The sequence below is a fragment of the Montipora capricornis genome, chromosome 6 (assembly GCF_036669925.1).
Source record: "Montipora capricornis isolate CH-2021 chromosome 6, ASM3666992v2, whole genome shotgun sequence".
Lineage (NCBI taxonomy): Eukaryota > Metazoa > Cnidaria > Anthozoa > Scleractinia > Acroporidae > Montipora > Montipora capricornis.
The window spans coordinates 32,818,792-32,826,291 of NC_090888.1; the positions used below are offsets into that span (position 1 = coordinate 32,818,792).

At 39.8% G+C, this 7,500-nt stretch overlaps 1 pseudogene; it reads left to right on the plus strand.

Annotated features, from left to right (window-relative positions):
- Window positions 1-5,164, plus strand: part of LOC138053750 (uncharacterized) — a 14,937-nt pseudogene extending 9,773 nt beyond the window's left edge.
- Window positions 5,165-7,500: the final 2,336 nt, after the last annotated feature.

Below are 7,500 nucleotides of genomic sequence, written 5' to 3' on the forward strand. Positions count from 1 at the left end.
GTGCAAGGCAAATAGCTTGGCAAAGCCGCTTCGATATCAGTGGCTTTATAAGTCTGTCAGTGGGAACAGTTATAATTTGGTTCCTAATGGTACTTTCTCCATATTAAACTTTCACTCTGTGAAGAAAAGCCGAGAGGGATATTACAAGTGTAACATGTCCAATCCATTTGATTACACGCTATCTTCAAAGCGTTCGACTTCGAGTTGTCGGCTTTTCTTTGGCTGCACCTTCGCTTGGATTGTCTTTCAAGATTGGTGGCGACAGCAGAAGCCTTTTCAAGGTCTACAAAGAGAGCAAAAGTGTAGACAGTGATAAAACGTCGCTGGATGTTAACGACGACTTCCAGGAAGACGTAAAAGTAAGTTTTACCACTGTCGTAAACAGCCTCGTCAACCTTTCCTCAGATGCTGTGCAGGATCTTTCACTGAAAGACTGCCAAATGATCGAGAAGAGCACCAATATCTCTTGCAGCGTTTCATTCAGAGTGCGTGGCTTTAACACGACGGGACTCAACCCTATGAACAGAACCGCATCGGAAAATGCCGTTGGTGTTATGGATTCTGTGCAGCAGCTAGAAAGAGCTGTGAGCATACTGGTAAATGAGTCAGTTGAAAGTGGAATCAGTTTAAACACCAGGAGCGTCAGCTTAAAACTAGATCCGGTCTCGTGGAGTGTTTGAAAGTACATATCTTTATGCCCTATTGGTACAACACTGTTTGAAAACAACTTTGTTTGCGGTGAGTGATGTTTTTGGTCAAGTTCAAGTTATATCAGTTTAAGTTATATCAGCCTTTCTGAAGAACGTAGAATCCTAAGCTCTGAATCATACAAATTTCATAAAACTTTCCTTGGTTATATAAAAATTTCAAATTAATAGTTTGGCATTGAATAAATTATTTTTTGTTACTTGTACATGTATTCTATTCAGTCAATTGTCCACCGGGAACAAGCGGGGCTGCAAACGGGACGTCACCTGCCTGCTTTCCGTGTCCCATGGGAACATATCAGCCTGGTGAAGGAAAAATCTCTTGCCTGCCATGCCCTACAGGTTTTAATTCCCGTAGAACAGGATTGGAGGATTTGACCTCATGCATAGGTAAGCTGCTATACTCAAATATGCAATGTTTTGTTTCACAGGGCAATGGCTCAAGATAAAAACAAATTCAACCTATTCAAACCTGGGACTTAAACGCATGGTCTGCACGAAAATTCAAAGTCATTCAGGATGGCAGCCGGTCAGACAATAGAGAAAATGAAGTGAACGCCGCAAACAGCGCGTACATGGTCGCAAAAACGAAAAAAGTGTTAAGTTGCTACTGAAAATGCTGAGCTGCATAGGTCAGTGGGGAAGCGTGAATATAACTGCCCTAGCGAATTTGCAAATACTGAAGTTTCAGGCATAGGCTCATCATCAATCAATCAATAAGAACCTCAAACAACTGACTCGTACAACGCTCTTGCCACGAATCTATGATTGGGTCGATTCGCGCGAAAACCAGCGAAAACAGAAGCGAAAAGTGACTTGGAAGAATTTCCACTGACGGCGGTCGATTTATTAAAGCGCCGCTTGTAAAACCACGCGTGCTAATGGTTTGAGAAGAAAACGTTTTGACCAGAATTCCATCAATTAAAATAAAAATTTTGCTGCAGGCGAATTTCTTGATAAAAATCTGTTTAAAGAATGGGTCTGGCGCCGCACCGTGGGATTTACTTAATGCATCCAACCGTTTGATTGAGAGCAGCTGAAATGTGCAAAGAGACCCAAGTATTCCCATAACTAGACCTGCTGACCAATCCCAGCCGAGTAGTTCTACATACACAAATTATTATGCTTATCGAGTTGATAAACTGGGAACTGCAAGTGCATGTCGCAAGAGACAATAGCATTCTGGGCGATGCATTTTCAGTCCTAAACTTGATAAACATCTAGTTAGATGTTGAGCAACTAGTGTAAATGCAGTTCCAGTCGGGTAGTATGAGACACGACATAGGACTAGTTCGTGTTGGTACCTCTTCGAAGTAGGCACTAAAAGCGGTTCAAAACGGGAAAAGATAGAAGTTAGACAAAAGGTACAAGAAAATCTAACCTGATTCGAAGAAAAAAGGATTCAAATTTAAAGGAGCGGGAGGAATGTTCCCTCGCCATGACACAATCGCGTTTTTTGCTCGCAGCTTTTTTCGTTCACCGTATTAAGGTGGCTGGAAACAGTTTCCAGTACTTTTCAAGACTTAAAGTTTGATGGGTCATTATAACCACTCTATACTTGTTGACACGAACATCATGGTATCGAAAAACTGTACAATCATCGGGGAATAAGTTGCTGTTAATTTTGTGGCACTATAGGTTACCATAGCAACAATATGACCTGCTAAAAACACCCTTAATTTTAGCTTTGAGCGCTTATAACTCAAAAACGAGCTCGGTGACCCCCATTTTTTATAATCTGCGAAGGGGGATCAGAGCCACCTTAAATTTTCAAAAATTCTGCGAAGGGGGTTCAGAGCCACCTTAAATTTTTGAAAAGTTAAGGTGGCTCTGAACCCCTTTCGCAGAATTTTTTTAAACTTTGCAAAAAGTTGCATCTATCATGCTGATTATAATTCGATTATAAAAAATGGAGGTCACCGAGCTCGTTTTTTAGTTATAAGCGCTCAAAGCTAAAACTAAGGGTGTTTTTAGCAGGTCATATTGTTGCTATGGTAACCTATTGTGTGACGAGAATAATACCAACGTGTTCACCAGTGATTGGGCAGTTTTCTGATACCATGATTGTGGCATCAACTGATAAAGAGTGGTAATTATGACCCATCAAAATCTACGTCTTGGAAAGTGCTTGAGCCACCTTAATTGAGAGCCAGTAAAACGTATCCCATATCCGTATTTGTGGGAGTGCTATCTTATTCCAAGGGAAAAAGAAGTCTTTTGGAGATAAGTAACAACAACAACAAATTTTATTGAAAATTAAAAATATTACTAATTACATTAGCTTTCCACCGCAGATAGCTTATAAACTAATCGAGGCGGGGAGATCTGAGGACATTGTACAAGTACAAGGTTTATCTATAGATGGACTAAATGACAATGAAGACACTATTATTCAGTAAATAGCAGCTTTTTAGTTGTACAGTAAATAGCAGCTTTTTAAGTTGTTAGAATGAGTTTTTCTTGTTAAACAGATATTACACCAGAAACTACCACATCTAAAGCTAAGACGTCCCAGTTGTCAGACACCTCAACAAAGTTACCAGAACCGGTTTCTTTGACGACCTCGAAAGAAGAAGTCACAACGAACGAGCCTGGGGCAACGAATCTCCAAAGTCAGCACGATGTTGCTTTTAAATGGAAATTAGCCTTTGGAGTTTGTTTGGCAGTGATTATTCTATTACTGGCAGGTAAGCTGGGTCAACTTTACTCAGGGCGGGGCGATACCATCATAGCATCTGCAAATTAGATGCTTTTAATTAGAGCAGGCTCGCGTTGTGACGCAGATACATAGCTTTGTTTACTGATGTATAACTGAATAGGCATCTCTACTTGTCTACTTTTTTTAGACAATTTTTTGATTTTTTGAACTGAACTTCGTCAAAGTCTGTGCATCTTAAAAAATTTAGACAAAAATTTTTCGAGTTTGACATTTACAATTCGTGATGTTAACCATCCCTTATCCATTTTAATTGTTACATTGTTGACTCTTAAGTGTTTGTCTACCATGGCAAGCTATAGTTCCAAGGTTTCTTTCCAACTAATGGTAATTTGCAGTGGCTGTAAACACAATTAAAAATATCGATCGTAACGTAAATCCTCTAACACCCTCTCTAAATTCTTTAAATCAAGACGATAATAGGATTTTCAATTTTCAAAGCAGATCATAAAAAACATAAAAATCTGAAAATGAAAAATTTTGATCTCGGCGGTTGGTCTATTTTTTTTCAAAGGATTGTTACTGTACTGCACAAACTATCGAGTGAAGAGAGTCCGCCGCTTTAAAATCTCCGAAGATCATTCCAGTAAGACTGCACGGAATGAAAGGGAACGACAGACGTTCCGCAATCCCATTTACGACGACAGTGAGGTGTTAGCCAACCATGACAACTCTACCTACAAGATGAACGAGAACCCAGAGAAGAAGAAGAAAGAGAATGCACATGGCGGGCGCACGTTCCAGAACCCCATGAACAGTGCGACAAAATTTGATGAAGAAGAACCGACGGTATGCGGCAACGATAACCCAGCCTATCGGATGACCAGCGATCTTACTGACAAAGAGGCATAAACTTGAGAGAGCCCCCCAGCTCTTGAAATATGAGACTGACTGTTGCTGCTAGGTAGATAGTCTAGATAGGTCAATTTGACACCCGTGTGCACGTTTCTCTTTCACACTGCTTATCAAGTATCGAGTAAGTCTTAAAGAAATTAGGAAAGCTGAACGGCCACAATCCTATAAATAGCATGTCTGTAGCTCGTAACTCTTCAATGATTGTTTTAACTTGCTGTAGACTCCCTTTGGTTTAAAAATACCAAGAGCTGTCAGAACAGAACCGTACCACACCGTTACACAGACACTTCTAACACTTCCGGTTTGCTGAATGGTAGGAGTATCGTCTTTTCTCGCTACAATGACTCGTAAAATCATAAAATTCGAGACAAGTAAGTTTTCACACGAGACCGGCTTGGACTTTGATTTTTATGGCCAGAATTTTTTACTGTTGACACTGATTTTTTGCGGCTAACGGTTAAATTTTTCCAGTTTTTACGGCTAACGGTTAACCCTATTGAGACCTTCATATTTCAGTAATAACTTACAGAGTTTATCATAGTGCTAAGAATGTCCCGCTTATGGGCAATTAATTCAAGGATCCTCGGATATCGTAACTGCATTAACTTTTTGTTTTAGTTGTTTAGAAGTTTGATTACAATACTATTGAAGACACTCGTAGACACGTTGGTTGCAATCCAACAATGTCACAACAATACTGTTAACAATCAGTAGTGTCAAAAGAAGCCACTGAATTCATCGATTAATCCATAGATTAATTCATCATTGAAGACACATTCACAAGTGTTGTAGTAAGTTTTACCAAGGAATTATGCGCAAGTCTTAAATCGTTGGACTATGGATGGATTTTTAGCCTCAAGTACCTCAAGCAAAGAACTGGAACTGTACCTCCGCCGAAGGTTCAATTGCTATTTTTTCAAATTTCTTAGCATAATACTGTAGACCAACTCTCATGTCGGACATCAATCGGGAACTGACCATCAACTAAAATGATGATGAATTAATCGATGGATTAATCGATGAATTCAGTGGCTTCTTTTGACACTACGTACTGATTCTGGCCACAGTATTGTTGTGATATTGTTGGATTGTAATCAGATGTGTTTTTAATGATCACAATATGACGAAGATACTTTAATATCATCCGGGATTATCGCTGCCAGGCGACGGATGCAGGATTCAGGGCCGTAGCCAGAAAAAACTTTTGACTGAGGCAATGTCCATGGAAGACTTATGACTGAGGCAATCTGTCCATGGTTGAGTTCTCTTCCTAGGTATTAAGAGTGTTTATAGTGACAAAAGTGAAAGAAATTACCGAGGCAAGTGCCTCGGTTGGCCTGTTACTAGCTACGGCGGTGAGGATTGCTGGGAGAGATGATGGTGCTTAAGGATGATGATATGCCGTGACAAAGAGCCGAACACAGGAATCTCCAGATTTCATGGCCTTCTTCTCCGTCATTGTAACAATTTTTCATCACAGAACATAGGCGATTGTTCAATTGATCGAATAGAAATGATATTCTCTAGTTTTGCTTTTTTTTAAAATATCAGCTGTGAGTATTAAATGCATACAGAGTTTCAAATACAAGATTTTATTAAGATTAAATATTTGCTTTTCCAATACATTGATGATAAACATTAGCCTATAAAGTAGACTTCTAATGCTTATCTTCGGGGCAAAGATTCAAACACGGAAGTACCCACGGAAGGGGGGGGGGGTTAGTCACCCCTTATCCCTAAAATTCCAGGGGCAGTTATCCCTTATCCCTAAAATTATTATGGAGACTGCTATCCCCAAAATTACGTATCTTTGGAATTTGACAATAGGTGGCAATCTTAAAAGAGTCAAGTGACCAGTTTCTTAATAGATAAGGAACCGGCCATTATTTATTACCTGGATGGGAGGGGGGGGGAGGAGGGTGGGGAAATAGGGATTTTTGGCCAAAGACAGTAACATTGGCGTTCGCGCCCAAAAGTTCCCACGCACAGATTTTCTTTAAACTTGTCAGGCAAGATCATTAAATCCACGCAAAGCAGTAGCAATGGCCATCTTCCCTATCATTGTTTGTTTTATTTCTTAGCGCGCGCATTCGATGCATGACGTGGCGTATGAATTTTTCATGCGCAGTAGCAAGTAGCACTGTTTCACCTTTTAAATACTATTTTTTTGTTGAAACTTCTTAGTCTGTAAGTCTTAAGGTGATTTCTTAGTTTTGCATTGCGCATCCCTACTGCGCAAGACATTTGCGTCATTAGCTCGTGCACATGAGCGCTTCTTCGTACAAAACGCAAGAGATTTCTCTCAAAGTAAGCTCGATAGCCGGAAATAAATGCTCCTTTTCTCTTAAACAAGCATGATGACAATTTTTTATTTATTGTACATAAATAAAAAAAAATTGTCGGAAGGAAAAAAAGAAATAGCCGAAAGCGTGCGCAAGACCGTTACTCTAACATGCAAATTATGACCAGGAAAACGACAACTCTACAAACGCTTTACGTTCCCGTCGTTTTAAATGGTGTGATTTGTCTCCAAATTTAATATCATATTGTTTTATGTGCTCTTCAGTTTCTACTTGTCAAGTTTTTTCTCAAGTGTTACTTTAATAAAGTATGTTTCGAGCTACCGCAAAAATGTAACGTGAACCGATGAATAATGCGCGTGATTAGCACGAGTACAGGAGTAAATGTGGTAAGATTGGCCCATCATATCTCTTAAGTGAGAATGGTGACCTGTCGTCTTTATTGTTTTTCGAAACAGTGCTTAGTAGAGAACTTTCAGAGAAAGTTTCAAAAAAAAAAAAACTGAGGAAGCACCTTAATTCATTGTTATATGAGCGCAAATTTTAACAACATACAATTTTACAGCCAGTGGAATTATGCTGTTCCATAGAGAACCCTGTGACTGATATCAGTTGACATACCAGCAATCTAACCATGCCAAGTGCTTGAAAACTGCAAAGTTCGGGTGGTCCCCTCTTTGGGCTCTCAGTTATGAGTGATCATGTGATGCCCCTGTTACACGCGAGCCATGAGGTCAGCGGTTGACCGAATAAAAGAGCATGGGAGCAAATCTTGAACATCTGACCCACCTTACTTGATTTTGGACTGATAAATGACCCGTTGCTGCTCGTTACCGGTTGCCGGTGATGCAGATCCTCGGCAAACCTGACCAAATAAGTGTCAACTTGAGAAATCAAATCTACTTTTTGTTGCCCCTAAAAT